The 19,352-nt window shown below is 43.4% G+C and overlaps 1 long non-coding RNA gene across 5 annotated transcripts in view; it reads left to right on the forward strand.

The window, feature by feature from the left end:
* The window catches only part of LOC310848433, a 44,947-nt gene extending 25,829 nt beyond the window's left edge, over positions 1-19,118 (forward strand). For 4 of the 5 annotated variants that reach the window (XR_014566372.1, XR_014566373.1, XR_014566374.1 and 1 more), the window contains 2 exons: positions 13,987-14,216; positions 18,839-19,118. This is a non-coding gene — a long non-coding RNA (uncharacterized lncRNA). Of the gene's footprint in view, positions 1-12,457; positions 12,597-13,986; positions 14,217-18,838 lie in introns of those variants that run through there. The other variant, XR_014566376.1, reaches the window with a different exon arrangement.
* Positions 19,119-19,352: the final 234 nt, after the last annotated feature.

Consider the following 19,352-nt stretch of genomic DNA (forward strand, 5'->3'; position numbering starts at 1 on the left):
GAGTCAGGGGTGGGTGAGGAAGCCGACTCCGACGAAGAAGAGGAAGACGGGGAGAGAGACGGTACGCCGTGGCTAGAAGTGTTTGAATCCTCGGACGACGAGGAGAGTTCCTTCAGGGGCTTTCCGCCCTCACCGCCAGTGGGAGAGGAGGCGGGAGGGGGTGAAGGGGGCCCTGGGGGGGGGTGGATGTCAGGGAACTGCCATCGGAGGGACAGGTGGTGGGCAGGCTCCAGGAGAATAGGAGAGAATCTGCAGCAGAGGAAGGAACCAGCAGGGGGAGTGCAGGAGTCACAGCGGAGGGGAGGCTCTGGGATACTTCTAGTGAGAATAGCGAAGAGGTAACCAGAACCCCGTTAGGAACTCCCACCCTTCGCCGGAAACTGTCACGCAGAGAGTCACGAAGGCGCATGTCCGTCAAACAGCTTTTATGTTGGCGTAAATTCCGTAGACGCCCACTGTCAGATTCTACCAGCGACTGACGGAGTCATGCTTTGGGGGCTCCGTTAGTGCCTCGGTTTGGATGACCAGCCAAACCCCAGAGGGATCAAGTTTTTACGCACAAGCAGCTCACTATCCCATCACAGTGAATCGCGTTTCCGTGCACTGCTCTGGTTTACCAGAAGTGGCTTAGTCATGCTGGCCACATGACCCAGAAGCTGTATGCCGGCTCCCTCGGCCAATAAAATGAGATGAGCGCCACAACCCCAGAGTTGGCCATGACTGGACCTAATGGTCAGGGGTCCCTTTACCTTTACCTCTCCACTGCCTACAAAACATTCCTTATATTTGCTCTCACTCCAGGCATTGACCAGACTTAGCTGCTGATGCCACACACCGAAATAATGCAAAAGGGGAGAAACTAGTTGTTCAAGGTGCAACAATTATGGTTTTCTTAATAGCTCAATATGTTTTGGAACTGAAGTTCCTACTTCAGGAGCAAGCTTCGACTTCATTGTGCCAGATAAGTAGCTGCATTTGTGCAAGCTGCTTCAGATATTCTGTAGAATTTGTAAGTCTGGGATTACTCTTGAAGAAGGAACCTCAGTTCTGAAATGATATGAGCCATAATAAACCTTAATAGTTGGCACTTTTGAGAACCAGTTTCTCCTCTTTGCTTTATTTCTTGTTTCTGTGTCTCTCCCTTTTTGTTATGCCACATTAGAGATGGATGAATATGTCAACTTCCATTTCTCATATTTCCAGTTCACCACATTTCTGCATCAATTTGAAAAGAAATCCCTTGTGAAAAATCATTGGCATTGTAGTGTGCATTTCTGCTAATATACACATTTTTGGCCAGCATTTTTGTGTAATGCAATACATGGTTTTTTTGCATGCTATTTTCATGAATATATGCATGCAAGCATGCATTACATTATGACTGTTGTCTTTGTCCATGGAGTTTTCTTGGCAGGGATACTGGAGTGGCTTGCCGGTTCTTCCTCCAGGTGGATCACGTTTGGTCAAAACTCTCCACTATGACCTGTCCATCTTGGGTGGCCTGCTTGGCATAGTTCATAGCTTCTCTGAGTTATTCAAGCCCCTTCACCATGGCAAGGCAGTGATCCATGAAGGGATCCTAGACAGCATCTTAAAAAGCAGAGACATCACCTTGCCAACAAAGGTCCGTATAGTTAAAGCTATGGTTTTCCCAGTAGTGATGTACAGAAGTGAAAGCTGGACCATAAAGAAGGCTGATCGCCAAAGAATTGATGCTTTTGAATTATGGTGCTGGAGGAGACTCTGGAGAGTCCCATGGACAGCAAGAAGATCAAACCTATCCATTCTGAAGGAAATCAGCCCTGAGTGCTCACTGGAAGGACAGATCGTGAAGCTGAGGCTCCAATACTTTGGCCACCTCATGAGAAGAGAAAACTCCCTGGAAAAGACCCTGATGTTGGGAAAGATGGAGGGCACAAGAAGGGGACGACAGAGGAGAAGATGGTTGGATAGTGTTCTTGAAGCTACCAGCATGAGTTTGACCAAACTGCGGGAGGCAGTGGAAGACAGGAGTGCCTGGCGTGCTCTGGCCCATGGGGTCCCGAAGAGTCGGACACGACTAAACAACAACAACATGCATTACATTACACAAAAAAGCTGGCAAAAAATCTTTCAGGAACTGCAAATTGGGGAGGTTCACATTGAAAGGTGAACTGAATTTCTCCCCCACTCCCTGCCACACACCAAAGGGGTGTGCCTAATTCTACAACACTGCAGAGAATTTTTCTGCAGCAAATTCTATGTACAGCAGCTATCTGCATGCCGCTGTAAGGAACTGAAAAGTACGACATGCCAATTCTGTCACCGCAATGCATACTGCTAGCACATTCAACAGTTACTGTGCCAGACATAGCTGCGTAATGCGCCTCTTATGTTTTTGCAGGCCTTTTGTCTTTTCGGTTTCATCTAATCTTGTCTCTCCCCCTCCCCCCCTTTCTTACTGTGTCCAAGCATATGCCAAATAGACTGGAAACAACCTTCTGTTTCCCTACAGGCTTGGTTCCTTCACCACCTTTATAAAGGTGAAGAACTCCTCAAGTGGTTAAAATATGCTATTTAGACTCCGCATATGCATGGCTCATTATGTCTCTCTTGACGACTTTTGTCAGCAAGCCGTTTCTGTCAATAATTTCCCGCTTCGCTGCGCTGTTCATTAAAATTCCATTATAGGGCATTTGAGGTTTGACAGATCTGGGAGCTGTCATCTAGTCAACTAGACATCACCAGTTTCCTTTCAAATCCGATATTGTCATCTTCATGGTGCTGAGTAATTTCCGTTCTTTTCTTGCTCTATAGCTTGTCCAGGGCAAAGAGCGTTGCTCTCTCCTGTAAGCACGGTTGCTATTCAATGGTACCCGATAACTGAGGGCAGCAATTGGGTGCTATTCTGAACTGTTCTGCCAATGGGGCTGCAAAATGGCGAGAAAACTGGGCTCCCGGGTTTCTGGTTTTTCATTTTGAGCTAGCTACAAGATGAGCAAAGGGCTAATAATAATAATAATAATAATATATTTATACCCCGCCCATCTGGCTGAGCCTCCCCAGCCACTCTGGGCGGCCTCCAACTGAATATTAAAATACAATAATCTATTAAACATTAAAAGCTTCCATAAACAGGGCTGCCTTCAGATGTCTTCTAAAAGTCTGGTAGTTGTTTTCCTCATTGACATCTGGTGGGAGGGCGTTCCACAGTGCGGGTGCCACCACCGAGAAGGCCCTCTGCCTGGTTCCCTGTAACTTGGCTTCTCGCAGTGAGGGAACCGCTAGAAGGCCCTCAGCACTGGAGTTCAGTGTCCGGGCAGAATGATTGGGGTGGAGACACCCCTTCAGGTATACTGGACCAAGGGCATTTTTAAATGTTTTTAAAGCTGCACACCTTTGGTAAATAGAAAGGACTTACGTTAGGCTCACTTCCTAGACCTTTCCTCATTCACCTCCAAAGCCAGACAAAACTGTTAGTTCCACCCCAGGCTCAGAACGTGTGATCACAAGAACAGGCAACTCTATTTGTCAAGGTCCGATTAAATGCCTCCAAAATTAACGATGGAAGTAGCTGGAATCACAGAGAGCTTAGAACCTTAGCTAGCAAGTTGCTTTACTGGAGAGCTGTGATGCTAAAGCGTTCTATGATAGCATACTGCCAGGGCTCCAGATCCATGTAGATTGTTAGTGAGGGTTACGCTTAAACCACAGGTAAGCAATCCTGAATCACAACTTTCTGAAACCAAAGCCTGGTGGAATCTACACACATATGAAAAACGCTGTAAAAATGCTTTCAAAAAAAAGTTTTGAAAAACACATTGAATGTTGCATAGCTCACTATCGCCATCTAGTTTCATATTTGTGTATCGTTCTTTACAACACATTTAACACGTTTTATTTCCAGCTGTGTAGCTGAGTCCCTTGTATCATCTTTGTTTATCTCAGGAAGGTGGTTATCTTCAAAACTGTATAGATAAAAAAGTGCACTACGGCTGGTAGAACATCACCCGCAGGTCTGGCAATGTAATTCACATCAGTGAGTGCAAATTGCCACTGGATGCCATATTTAGTACTTGCGTAAAACAACAACAAGTTCTGTATAGTAAAAGCTATGGTTTTCCCAGTACTGATGTATGGAAGTGAGAGCTGGATGATAAAGAAGGCTGATTGCTGAAGAATTGATGCTTTTGAATTATGGTGCTGGAGGAGACTCTGGAGAGTCTCATGGACTGCAAGAAGATCAAACCTCTCCATTCTGAAGGAAATCAGCCCTGAGTGCTCAGTGGAAGGACAGATCATGAAGCTGAGGCTTCAATACTTTGGCCACCTCATGAGAAGAGAAGACTTCCTGGAAAAGACCCTGATGTTGGGAAAGAAGGAGGGCACAAGGAGAAGGGGATGACAGAGGACGAGATGGTTGGATAGTGTTCTCGAAGCTACCAGCATGAGTTTGACGAAACTGCGGGAGGCAGTGGAAGACAGGAGTGCCTGGCGTGCTCTGGTCCATGGGGTCATGAAGAGTCGGACACGACTAAACGACTAAACAACAACAACAACAAAAAGCTAAGTGCCCTGGGCTAATCCATCTCTGAGCACCTTGTTCGAAACAGCAATAGGGAACTCTCTTCACCACAAAGTAACAGACGGAGTTTGTGGTTGGGTGAGGTGTCAAAAGTCGAAACTTCAAAGGCAAAGGGTCAGCAGGAAAAAAATAGTCCTGCTAGAAGAGGGCAGGATATCAGAAAGGGCTTAGAGGCAACAGGAAGGGGTGGTGGAAACGACTAAACAACAACAAAACAACAATTTGCCTAAGCACATGTCTGAGGAACCAGGAAACTGCAATCTTGATGGACCAGGGGCAATTGTAACTGGTTTCAAAGCATTTCAGTTCAGATAATCTCAGCATCTCTGTATTATGAATTATTGTAGAAGGGATAGCAGCTAATCTCTTTATAGATGTGATACCTTAACCTCACATGGCCTTGACAATACCAGGCATCACTCGGTACTTCAAGTGCAATGTTTCTGAGTATTCCATCTTCTGTATACTATAACTGATACATTGGCTACAAGTACCCTTTGGTTCACAGCAGAGCAACTGAAGGAGGCAGAAGCCAAAATATTTTGCTTTAAGACTTTAATATCTCTGCTCTGACAGTCGCTGTAAAAAATATACAATCTTCGTGATTAACTGCATCCTCTGGGGATGCAAACTTGTCTGAAGTGCTGTTCGATGCTTGAAAAAGTGTGTGGGGTGGAGTGGGGGTTTGGCTGTATCTTTTAATTAGCACACAGTGTTGAAATATATTTCACATCATTTTTAATTTGTATGCCATCTTTCCACCTTCCTGCACTCAAGGCAATTTACGGCCTGCATGAATTGCAAAGTAAATGAAAACCAGTCATCCTAGAACAATTCAAAACTGATCTAAAAATAAACAATTAAGGCAATTCAAGAATCTGTCCACATATCATATTTACCAGAGAAAACAAAATATCAGCAAATGACAATAGAAGGAAATCCCCCCCCCCCAATCAGTTACAATAGATGATTAAAATGTAAGCAACCAAGACAATACATGAAATGCAACTAACTATGGGGAAAGATCTGTTTTGCAGCTAGGCCATCTTATGTGTGTTGGAGAAGAGAAAGTATGAGAAAGTATGAACTGAGAGCTCTTGTATGGCAACCAAGAAGTGAGGTGGTTCTTGCCATGATGAGATAGCACCACCTAGCAGCCCAAGATTTAACTTTCTTGGGATCCATGATCACTGCAGATGGTGACAGCAGCCACGAAATTAAAAGACGCCTGCTTCTTGGGAGAAAAACAATGACAAACCTAGACAGCATCTTAAAAAGCAGAGCCATCACCTTGCCAACAAAGCTCCGTATACTTAAAGCTATGGTTTTCCCAGTAGTGATGTATGGAAGTGAGAGCTGGACCATAAAGAAGGCTGATCGCCGAAGAATTGATGCTTTTGAATTATGGTGCCGGAGGAGACTCTTGAGAGTCCCATGGACTGCAAGAAGATCAAACTTCTCCATTCTTAAGGAAATCAGTCCTGAGTGCTCACTGGAAGGACAGATCATGAAGCTGAGGCTCCAATACTTTGGCCACCTTATGAGAAGAGAAGACTTCCTGGAAAAGACCCTGATGTTGGGAAAGATTGAGGGCACAAGGAGAAGGGGACGACACAGGATGAGATGGTTGGACAGTGTTCTCGAAGCTACCAGCAGGAGTTTGACCAAACTGCGGGAGGCAGTGGAAGACAGGAGTGCCTAGCATGCTCTGGTCCATGGGGTCACGAAGAGTCGGACACGACTAAATGACTAAACAACAACAACAAGCAGCCCCAGACAACAACCAGGTCAGAGACAAGAGTCAAGGATTCACGGTGCATGCACTGCTCCTGTAAGGAAGCTAGCATGCCCATCTTGGGCTGATAAGGTAATTGGCTCTCGTCCACTGATAGTTTTTAGCTATTCTGTAGGGGCTTCTGCCTTCCCCTCACTGGTGGTTCTCCTACTACACACAAAGAGGACTCAGCTACATTAGTAAAGAAACAGCGATTTGAATGCAATATAAACATGCAACACCAGATGGCGGCAGAGAGCAGGGAATTTTAAAACACAATTTTCCATAGAGATTTTTTTCTTTCGTTAACATGATCTAATTTCTGACTTAATTATAGCACTATTCCTGCATTTAGATCCACCCTGAGACACCGCTAATTCAACTAAGAAAACGCTTTGGCTAACCAGTTGCAGCAGGTCAGTAATTTAAGTGTTGATGAAGTGTGATGATTTCCCATGATGGCAGTCTGTGAACCATGACAAGCAATCCAGAAATGGAACTAATGATACATTTTAGGAAAATGTAATAGAAGCTGCCAAGGATTACACCCAGAAGCTTGCTTTTTAAAAGATGCTATACAATGTAGCAAAATTGCTTTTTTTTTGGAAGAATTCATGAAAGACTAAAATAATACCTGTTCAAGATTATCTAGCAGGCATTGCAATTATTTCTAAATTAAACGGAACGAATAACTCTGTTCTTGCACTTATAGATTGATTTACAATTGAAGCTTGCAAAGTTAATCATAGAACTGTGCTGAAATTTTCAAGAACTTCTTTAAAAGTCATTGGATGGACAGACAGGTAGAATAGACACCATTACACAGGCGGACCTTATGCATGAAGTGACTAGAGAATGATCTGATCCACTGGGTCTTCTGCTTTGTTCGTTTGTTGAACTTTATGAGTTACTTCTGTTGAAACTTGATACAATGAATAGCATACCTTATTTATCTAAGAACACAGCCGGTTACGTCTCCTGTGTTTATTGAGCTTAGTTCCCTTCATACAATGGGACTTCCCCTTCTTGCCCTATACTTATCTCTTCCCAAAATCTGCTCAAGTAGTAACTAAAGTAAATTAGAAATGGCTGTATGGGAGGAGCGGAATCACTTTTGAACAACGGTGTCAGATACAACTCCTTGTAACAACAGTTTTTATGATGGTGCTGGGAGTTTTGTGATCTCATGGATAACCTCTGGCTCACTTGCTGTCGGGAGTCCAGGCCCCCAGCTTGATAACGCAGTAAGCGTAGGTAATTAAAAAGGAGGATTTATTGCAAAAACAAACAGCTAGGTCTGGACAGCTCTAACGCAGCCGCTAGCATTATCATTCAAGATGACCCTTCTGAAGACTGCTTCCTGTGTCTACAGAATATATTGAACTGCACCTTACGTCCTTTGTTTTGCTTCCTGTCTAGAAGCCCTCCTATACACCGACTCCTAGGACTGCTTGGATCATCTCCAGCCCCTTCCGGTTCCAATAAACTCTCTGTGTGTCTGTTCATGCCTATTTGAACATCCGGAGAGCTTTGGTTGTGTTCCAGCCTGCTCTTAGCCACTGCCTCCTCAGCCGGCCTGTCAAGGTCAGGAAGAGCCAAAAAGGTTGCAGCTGCCGACTCTCCCCTGTCTGACTAACATCAAAGCAGCCTCCCTGTTCTTGGCTGCTTTTTGCAGTTGGCTGCAAACCTTCGCTCGGAGCTGCTCATTCCTGACACTTGCTTAATAAAGTGGCTCTTGTGAATGATCCAAAATATGCACAGTGTAACCTTAGACCTATAAACTCACCTCACTTCCGATTGCAACTTTTTCTTGGTACATCATCATTTTATTATTTATACCCCACCCATCGGGCTGGGTTTCCCCAGCCACTCTAGAAAATTATGCTTGCTTTTTCCAGTTCACAGAAAAAAAGCTGAACTCTCACTTGAGCTCCCATTTGAGCAGCGTTCACACACAACTAGAACACTCCTGTATAGAAACTTGTGGAAATGCAATAGTGTGAACTGATTTTCAGAAATTGGTATCTTCTACGCAGTACTAATGGGCTGTCTAGCTCATTTGAAACTACCTGTGTGCATGGAAAATCAGTGATGAATTTGAAATCGTACCCTGGAATTATGATAAGCTTCTTTGTGCTTTTTGTGCAACATTACCTAGATGAATTTAATTTGGGGCAGAAATGTCCTCCTTGTTAGAGACACACTGTAATAATAGCACCAACATAAATGACAGAATGAACTGTGATACCTGAGCGTATCGTTTCGCTTCTAGTTAGTGTGAGATTTTATAAAGCTTCATGTCTTTCCACTTTAAAAAATTTAGGCAACGCTTCTCAAAATGACAAACTACATCAGCAATCCTGTTTTCTTCAGTAGGCTATATTTATTTTATTTCGGCACGGTGACAAAAGAACTGTCAAGTGAGAAGATTCCTTTGGATAGTTTTCCAGAGCATAAACCGCTTCAGGTTTCTTTGTTGAAAGAGGTGTATGCTGAAGAACGGGAGCTGTCATTATTCTGCATTGACAAATTTAGGTAGCTTGCTGTTTTAATCAGGACTGGCATTTGAAAAAAGAGTTGTGCCTATTAAAATGGATCAATTCACTTTTATGAATTACTAATGAGGGAAACTCATTTTTTATTGTAAACTCCACATTAATGATACATTTAGAATGAGATCACTGCTTTCTTAAGGAAGTTTTAAACAGGTTTACATTGTGGATGGCAAATACAGGATGAAGGAGTGCAAACAGTACGTGCGGAAACTGATATGGCAAGGCCTGCCTTATTTTATTATTTATGGGACTTATTCATCATGTTATACCAAAGTTTCAAGGTGATTTAACAATGACAGACAATGCAATAAATTACATATAAAAAAATAAAAACAACAACACAAGTGGTCACATAGTAATCAAACTCACTTCTCCCCAATAGCATTATGCATGCATGTCTTTATTATTATTATTATTGTTATTGTTATTGTTATTGTTATTGTTATTTATTACTTTTACATAAAAGTTATACACCATAAACATTTTCACATGTATTTTTTTAAAAGGGTTCTTTCAAACCTTGAGACCTTCTTCCTTCCCTCCGTGGGTTCCAATTCTGAATTTTATTCCTGCATCTTTTACTGTAATTTATCTGTTATATAATCATAGTATCCAAAATCCACATTACATTCCAAGTGTCATTGTATTCCTGCCAATGATTTCAACTGTTTACAGTGACCTCTCAAATATGTTAGAAAGTTATTCCAGTCTTTTTAAAAATACTTGGTCTTCCTGGTTTCTGATCTTTCCCATCAGTCTTGCCATTTCTGCATACAGTGGTACCTCGGGTTAAGTACTTAATTCATTCCGGAGGTCCGTTCTTAACCAGAAACTGTTCTTAACCTGAAGCACCACTTTAGCTAATGGGGCCTCCCACTGCTGCCGTGCCGCCAGAGCACGATTTCTGTTCTCATCCTGAAGCAAAGTTCTTAATCTGAGGTACTATTTCTGGGTTAGTGGAGTCTGTAACCTGAAGCGTATGTAACCTGAAGCATATGTAACCCGAGGTACCATGGTATTCCATAAGCTTGGTCTGCCACTCTTCTCTGGTCAGTAATTATGCATGTATGTCTATGACTTCTGTCGATTCTGCTTTAAACCTGACCCCAAGTATTTTACTTTGGATATGAGTTTGTGTGTCAATGCAACACAGGATCCCTATAGCGTAGGTTGGAATCTTCAAGATTCAATGATGGTTGTTTGGCATCAGATCCTTCATCATGCATAAGGAACAGTAAGTGGTTGGCAGCATGTCATCAAGTATCTTGATGGCCATGAATGGCCACGACAGCCTCACAAAAGCAACCATCGTATACATCATATGCCCAAGTGGCCACAAATTTGTTATTTTCTGCATTTTGTATCTTTACCCATGGGTCTTCTTATTGTTTTCTTCCTGCTGAAACTTTACTGCCTCATGAACTTTTGCTTTTGAGTTGATTCATGTCCCCCACCGCCAAACAATATTCTCTGTCAATGTGTGCACATACCTTGCCATTATTTGTAGTCTCACATGATGCTGATCCTGGCTGGCATTTTACCTCAGATATTACTATTAATATTTATTAAATTTATACCCCTCCCTTCATCAAAAGACCCCAGGACAGTTCCCAGAATAAAATACAATACAAAACATAAGTAAATGATTAAACCAAAACAATAACCCCCTCTCCTTCCCATAAACATATTTAAAAGGCTGTTGGATATTAATCAGCCAAAGGCCTGGTTGAAGAGGAACACTTTTCCCTGGTGCCTAAAAATATAGAATGAAGGTGCCAGGCGAAAATCCCCGGGGAGAGCATGCCACAAACAGGGAGCCACTACAGACAAGGCCCGTTCTCGTGTTTCCACCCTCCAGACCTCATATGGAAGTGATATACAAAGAATGGCCTCAGATGATGAATGTAGAGTTTGGGGAGGTTTATGTGGGGAGAGAGTTTATATGGCGACAGAGTTTATATGGAGAGGTTTATATGGGGACGCGGGTGGCGCTGTGGGTTAAACCACAGAGCCTAGGACTTGCTGATCAGAAGGTCGGTGGTTCGAATCCCCTTGACGGGGTGAGCTCCCGTCGCTCGGTCCCTGCTCCTGCCAACCTAGCAGTTTGAAAGCACATCAAAGTGCAAGTAGATAAATAGGTACCACTCTGGCGGGAAGGTAAACAGCATTTCTGTGTGCTGCTCTGGTTCGCCAGAAGCGGCTTAGTCATGCTGGCCACATGACCCGGAAGCTGTCTGTGGACAGCTGTCTGTCTTCTTCAAATTTCTTCCCCAAAAGAGTACAGCTCCCATCAACCCCATCGAAATCAGCCAATGGCTATGGATTATAGGCTATGGACATTCAAGGCTGAAGATCACCGCACTGTGAGACTTTGTTTAGTTAAGGACAAATCCTGCCCTGATACTGAGTGGCCTGGTGCTCCCTGACAAAGAACTTACAGAGAAACACACTGCATCCTTTCGGAGTTACACAAACTCTCCATTTACACATACGCCACTCTTTAATAACGACGGGAATTTTCTTATTACTATAACAGGCAAGGTCATCACCCAAGAACATCTCAATCAATGGCCACAAAACTGCCTTTCCTCCTCTTTATACATATTTAAAAAACCAGAGGCACAAATAACTCCTGCACTTCCCATGGGGCTGCAGCGAGCTCGGAGGTGGTTTGCAGAAATTCGTTAAAAAAAATCTCTGGATGCTGATCAAAACACAGTTGGCTTCTGTGATTCCTTTCTGCAAACTGAAGGCAAATATCCAAGGTGTCACTGTGGCAACTGACACCTTCCAGATGGTGCAGATGCCTGTGGATTGGCAGGGTGCTGTTTAAGCACATTTACGCGCGGAACAGCAAGTGAAGAACAAGCGAGTTTTCTGCCACCATGGGATTTTGCTCCCAGCTTGTGGCTCTGTCTCTTGTTTCATACAACATGGAGCAGATGTGGAAACTTCTGCTTTCCATGAAAGGCTCAGCCAATTGCAGAAGTTCTAACACATAAGGCATGGGAAAGGACCCTGGGTTGCTAGGTAGCACAAATGGGGAAGAATCTATTGTCCCATATAGGTCAAGGTCAAGGTAAAGGACCCCCTGGATAGTTCAGTCAAAGGCAACTATGGGATTGTGGCGCTCATCTCGCTTTCAAGCTGAGGGAGCTGGCATATGACCATAGAGAGCTTTCTGGGTCATGTGGCCAGCATGACTAAACCACTTCTGGCACAGTGGGACACTGTGATGGAAACCAGAGCGCACAGAAACACTGTTTACCTTTCCACTGCAGGGGTACCTATTTATCTACTTGCACTGGTGTGCTTTAGATCTGCTAGGTTGGCAGGAGCTGGGACAGAGTAACGGGAGTTCTTCCCATCACAGGGATTCGAAACACCAACCTTCCTAACCAGCAAGCCCAAGAGGCTCAGTGGTTTAGAGTACAGCGTCACCCACGTCTCTTTTGTCCCATATGGTTTCCATGGAAACACTGAAGAGCATCAGTTGAAAAACACACATACCACCACCAGCAGCAATAGCTAAGGCCTAAGGACACAGTCCATCATCGTCCCACCAGAGACTTGATCAGTCACCACTGCCTTTTAAAATAATATTATTATATATCAATTTTCACTTATTGCCAGCTGCCTCGAAGGCCTACTGTCAGGCAGCAAGGAAGGAAATAAATATTGTGGATGGATAAATCATAAAGAGGTATTTTATCCAAATTACAGATCTGGACAGTTTTACCTTTTGGAAAACACATTTACTTGTTTGGTAAGAGGGAGCTGTAAGGTAAAGATAAAGGACCCCTGAATGGTTAAGTTCTGTCAAAGGCAACTATGGAGTAGCGGCGCTCATCTCATTTTCAGGCAGAGGAAGCCGGTGTTGTCCACAGACAACTTTCTGGGTTATGTGGCCAACATGACTAAACTTCTTCTGCCACAACAGGAAACCGTGCCAGAAGTCAGAGCACATGGAAACACCATTTACCTTTCTGCCGCAATGGTACCTATTTATTTACCTACACTGGCGTGCTTTCAAACTGCCAGGTTGGCAGGAGCTGGGACAGAGCAACGGGAGCTCACCCCATTGCAAGGATTCGAACTGCTGACCTTCTGATCAGCAAGCCCAAGAGGCTCAGTGGTTTAGACCACAGCGCCACCCACATCATTGCAAAAGGGAGCTGTGATTGATACTTGAAGCATTTCTCATGGTGGTTGGTTTTTTTTTTTGGCCTCAGTAAAACCAGAGGTGGCCGAAAATGAAAACATTTGCAATTTGCACCCCTGCTAATACACAACCACATTTCTATGAGTTACTATTGAAAACAGACAATTAATTTTCCTACAAAAGTCACATAGACTGATGTATGTAAAACCAGGAGTCTATGTACCGGTAACTTTTGTAGGAAAAGTAAGAGCCTGCCTTCAATCGTAACTCCAGGAATGATCCGGGCTTTGATATTATTGGGGATGATGATGGAAGATAATTGTTTATTCACAAGTATATGCTGAGTTCTGTCTGAGGGGCATCTCAAAGACTAGTTTGAGAGATCTGAAACTTCTGCTAGGCAGGACAAGCCAAAATAGAGGCAGCAGAAGCACATTCCTCTGACTAAAGGGAGACTGCTTATTCATTTCCCAGTATCTGAGGATACATGAACAGTGAATCTGTGGAGCCCTTAAGACATTGCACAGCAATTCTGTTGAAACTAACAAGAATGAATGAAATGAGCATGAACAGAATATTAAAAACTCATGAAATCTGCCCCATTAACTTCAAACCTCCTCAAGTTTATTCCAAGCACATTAAAGACTCTCTAATGCAAAGCGGTAATTAGATTAATACATTTTTAGGTATGTGTGTTTCTGCTGGGGGGAAAAACCCCAAACTCTGATAGTCACTCAAGATTTATCATTCAGGTTTGTACATTCTGGACATCATCAGGCCAAGCATAGCAATATATCCAGGCTGCTTGCAGATTTTAATACAATGCTAATAGCTAATGTTACATGGAACCAAAGCAGTTGTTCTTTCTTTGGGTGTGACTCACACTTTTATTTCATCCTGAGGATTTGGCAATTTTACTTATTCCTGCTAGATGCTATCGTGGTGAAGACACGGACCTAGAAAACATATGAGGGTCAGAAAACCCATCTGCAGACAAGCAAACAAAATGCTGCAATACAGAAGATCCAGCAACCAGTAGGGATTTCTGAACCAGTAGGCTACACCATCCAATTGGTCAGTTGAAGCCCTCGAGAGAATATAGAGAGCTAGACCTCAAGCCAAAGGGCAACCTCTTTAAAAAATCTGTTCTTCACTAATGAGGTGAGGTTTGAGGCAGTCTCCAGGCCTCACACAATATATATAGGGTTCAATTCTGATCTGGGGGGGGGGGGAGGGCTGTTGGAACAAGCTGCCTTTCCAAGAGCTGTCCATAAATTGCCCATGCCTTGCTGCTAATAGTGTTCCTTTGCTAACCATTCATCCCTTTTATAATACAGTATTAATTTATTGGAGGATGGATGGTGGCTAACAGATTGAGGTTGAATCCTGACAAGACAGAAGTACTGTTTTGGGGGACAGGGGGCAGACGGGTGTGGGGGAATCCCTGGTCCTGAATGGGGTAACTCTGACCCTGAAAGACCAGGTGCACAGCCTGGGAGTCATTTTGGACTCACAGCTGTCCATGGAGGCGCAGGTTAATTGTGTGTCCAGGGCAGCTGTCTACCAGCTCTAGCTGGTACTCAGGCTAAGACCCTACCTGCCCGCAGACTGTCTCACCAGAGTGGTGCATGCTCTAGCTATCTCCTGGTTGGACTACTGCAATGCGCTCTACATGGGGCTACCTTTGAAGGTGACCCGGAAACTGCAATTAATCCAGAATGTGGCAGCTAGACTGGTGACTGGGAGTGGCCGCCGGGACCACATAACACCGGTTCTGAGATATCTGCATTGGCTCCCAGTACGTTTCTGAGCACAATTCAAAGTGTGGGTGCTGACCTTTGAAACCCTAAACAGCCTTGGTCCAGTATACCTGAAGGAGCGTCTCCACTCCCATCATTCAGCCCGGACACTGAGATCCAGCGCTGAGGGCCTTCTGGTGGTTCCCTCCCTGTGAGAAGTGAGGTTACAGGGAACCAGACAGAGGGCCTTCTCGGTAGTGGCGCCCGCCCTGTGGAATGCCCTCCCACCAGATGTCAAGGAAATAAGTAGCTATCTTATTTTTAAAAGACATCTGAAGGCAGCCCTGTTCAGGGAAGTTTTTAATATTTAACGCTGTATTGTTTTTAATACTTGATTGGGAGCCGCCCAGAGTGGCTGGGGAAACTCAACCAGATGGGCGGGGTATAAATAATAAATTATTATTATTATTATTCCACAATGAACATCTTATTTCCCTCTTAAGGTGTCCTCTTGAAAACAACAATCCAGACTTCTTGTTCACTGTGTTCTTCCTCAGAAGTTTTCTTTCTGGTCCAGAGGGGGAGAGCATTCTGTTTCACATGGATATATCCTTATGCCAATGGAGTCAGTGATTTATTGCTCCACTGAATACAGCCCATAGTCTATCCTGGTTTAAGGCAGTGTCTTACGTTCCTGTTACCTGTGAGATTTTATGATATTTGCAATTAAATGTGTCTGCAGTTAAACATGAACAGGAGCCAAAGTTCTTAGGCTGATGCTGCAAAGAGAACAATACGGACCCCCCACTCAATTCTTTGAGAAGCAACACATTTGTAATTTTCATCACATTACTTTTAATGAGCCGGGCTAGTTGTGAGCCAGAATCAGATTCGGTTTGTGGCCTACAGACCTGTGGTGACATAAATTATTTCTTATACAATAGGCTCTATTATGAAGCTTAGAAAGTTGTTATTAATGAGAGCTAGCTAAGGGCTAGGATGGCTTTAACCATGCTGCCTGTAGCTGGGATCAGCTGATACTGAAACAGCTCCTGGGGAGTAATTCTAGTGAGCAAATGGAAGAGTCTGGAGATGAGCTGACCATCTTTCCTTTGGCTGATGTCCTGAACACCCAGAAGCCACCAGCATATATAGCAGAACAACTTGCCCTTGATGGTTGGGAGTCAAGCAGCTACTCTCTCCGCTAACCTCAATGCAAAAGATTGCAGATGATGATGATGATGATGATGATTATTATTATTATTATTATTATTATTAATATATTATCCATACCCGACCCATCTGGCTGGGTTTCTCCAGCCACTCTGGGCAGCTCCCAACAGAATTAATGATGATGATGATGATGATGATGATAATGATAATGATAATAATAATAATAATAATAATAATAATAATAATAATAATAATGTGATAATAAAACATCAGACATTAATAGCTTCCCTAAACAGGGCTGCCTTTGGATGTCTTCTAAAAGTTATTTCCTTGACATCTGATGGGAGGGCATTCCACAGGGTGGGTGCCACTACTGATAAGGCCCTGTAACCTCATTTCTCTTAGTGAGGGAACAGCCAGAAGGCCCTTGGAGCTGGACCTCAGTGTCTGGGTTGAACGATGGGGGTGGAGACGCTCCTTCAGGTATACTGGGCAGAGGCTGTTTAGGGCTTTAAAGGTCAGCACCAGCACTTTGAATTGTGCTCAGAAACGTACTGGGAGCCAATGAAGGTCTTTCAGGACCGGTGTTATGTGGTCTCGGCAGCCATTCCCAGTCACCAGTCTAGCTGCCGCATTCTGGATTAATTGTAGTTTTGGGGTCATCTTCAAAGGTAGCCCCTTGTAGAGTGTATTGCAGTAGTCCAAGAAGAATTTATCATATTGATATGCATATAACTTTTTCCAGCATCTGATGAAAATTTCCTGTGCTGGAAAGGCTCTCATGTATGCATGCCAAATTAGGGCTAGGATGGAGTGGTAGCAGCAATAATGGCTCAAATTTGGGATTCACTGTGGTCACACCCACACATTGAAATCACATTCAATGCACATTTAAAGCACATGGACTCTTGGGAACTGTAGTACATCAAGAGTGCTGCAAATTGCACCTTGGTGAGAAGGAACCTACAGTTCCCAGAATTCTTTGGGGGAAATCCATGTGCTTTAAATGCAGGTTGAAAGTATCTGGTGTGGATGTGACCTAAGTGTGTGGACCACTCCAGTTACAAATAACAGTGGAAAGTTCTTTCCCCCTCAAAACAGAGTCCTTTTTGCTGGGGATAATTAAGTCTGAAATTCCCAGGTGTCAAAAAAAGCTATTTATATACGCTACTACTGCAGCCCGTGTTTTGTTAGCCCCCAAATGGAAAACTAGTGAGGTCCCAACCAAAGAAGATTGGCAACTTAAGTTGATAGAATATGCACAATTTGCAGACTTAACATATAGAATAAGAGAACAAGAAGAACATACATTTAAAGAAGATTGGAAAATGTTTATTGAATATAAGGGAAATAATTGTGTACAGCTGAAAAAGTTGGCAGCATTAAGATAAATTCAACAGTGTAAATAAGTTGTGATGGATGCAATAATGGTATTCTGAGTGGTATAGTTTTTGTAAAATATGCAGGGATGTTAGATATGTAAAATGAACCATGGAAAGAGAAGGGAAGTCATTGATATCTTAAGGATGTAAAATGAGTATTTTAAATTGTAAAAAAGAAAATTTAATAAATATATATATATGAACAAATAACAGTCGACATCTGATTTGTTAGTCTGGATATTATTCAGGTTTACCACACTAACAAATCAGATGTGAAAGGGTTTGCCTAGCTCTACCCAGAGATCAGAATAAAACTCATTCGGGTCATTGAGTTGTGAGTCAAGGACCCGCCGCCTGCTTGAGGATACGAAAGGCACAAGGACGCAGTATATTAGGTTAATGGGCTAAAAAAGGCCACAACTTTATTGATTACAGCATGTGAGTGATACTGGCTTAGGCATTGGATAAAATAACAGAGCGTGACTCCACCCCCTCAGGGAGAAGTGAGTCTATCAAGGGTTAACCACCAGTAGGAGGAGTTTGTTGATGCAAATACAACTGGAAGCTCCCCCTGTTGTCACTGGGGGTCGTGCCATGGCCCTAGCCACTAGCAAGGGTGTCGGACAGGATCCACGACCGCCAGATTCCTTTAACGGAATACCCAAAAGTGGAGGGGCAGGTAATGGCCACACCCTGCCCTCCAATACACAAACATATTCCAATGCCTAACCGCCAATACCCAAAAGGTTGTGATGATTTGCTACGAGATAGGTGAAAAACCAAGTGGCCAGTTGGATAAAAATTCCTACCAGGCCCCTTGGACAACCAAGGTGACCAACCACAGGTCCATAGCAAGGTCAAAAACATAGAAATGTACTAAAGGGAGGGTGGGTGGGTGATATTTGTCACAGAACAAACCTCAAATGAAATCCATGTATGGGCAAGACATTAGAAGAGGTCCCTAACAGAAAGTTTGACCATTGGTTTGAGAGACACAGTTTGGCATGGCTATGACTTACTATGTACCTCCCATCTATGTATTGGCAGTGAGTGATAAGGATGCTAGAGATGATATGAAGCAATCTGAAATTCTTTCACTATATATGGTTGGGTGTGGGAGGGAAGAGATGCTGAATGGCTATACAAGACTGATATTTCATAGCTTTGTTTTAGTGTAGGGATTGTATATTATTAATGTCGCACAGATATTGGATGGGTGCTGCCAAATCTAATTGCATTACTCTTAGTGGGCAAATAAACCAGGAAGGATGCTAGGACACAGATAGAGCCTGACAGCTTTTTAGAAATCAGTGCTTGCAACTCTCTCTGTTCCAAGTTCCATGAGAATAGATTCTGGATGGTGTGCAGCTCAGGCTTGTTTATAGGCCTCGGGAGATGGTGTGGTTATGTATGAAGAGATGATTGCATAATTTCACATATATTGTATAATTTATGCTACGATGAATGCATTCTCTTTAATGTTCCCAAGATGTCTTGGATGATCCAAGGGTTATTTCTGTCCACCATGAAGATGCAAGGAGACTACTGTGGCAGCTCCTCCTGTTTAGAGACGCCAAAGCTGTGGAGAACGCAACCATTTTCTATTCTGCAGCGCAAAAAGAATAAAGAATCCCGCCATCTCTGAGAAAAGGAACTTCTGAATGTTCCTGAATCTTTCATGATAACGCTAGTGTGAAGAAGGATGTTTTTGGTGCGGGAGGTATCTCAACTCCCATTTCTCATGGAAATAAAACTGGAAATAACACCCACATTTTAAAGGCAACATGCTACTTTTGTTCAGGTCTCTGTCTTTAACGACAATACGTATTCATGGCTGACAGTCTTCTTCTTTGGCGATCACTTGTAGACAAGTAAGATTGTCTTCCATATACACGGTTATAACGGTGAGTCCGTAAGTGACTGTGGAGGCCAGTTCTGGATCCACACGTCCTTCCACAGTGGGGACATAGGTTTCCGGGCGGGAGTTGATCACGGTGAGGGTT

This window comes from Podarcis gaigeae, assembly GCF_964106915.1.
Source record: "Podarcis gaigeae genome assembly, chromosome: 7".
NCBI lineage: Eukaryota > Metazoa > Chordata > Lepidosauria > Squamata > Lacertidae > Podarcis > Podarcis gaigeae.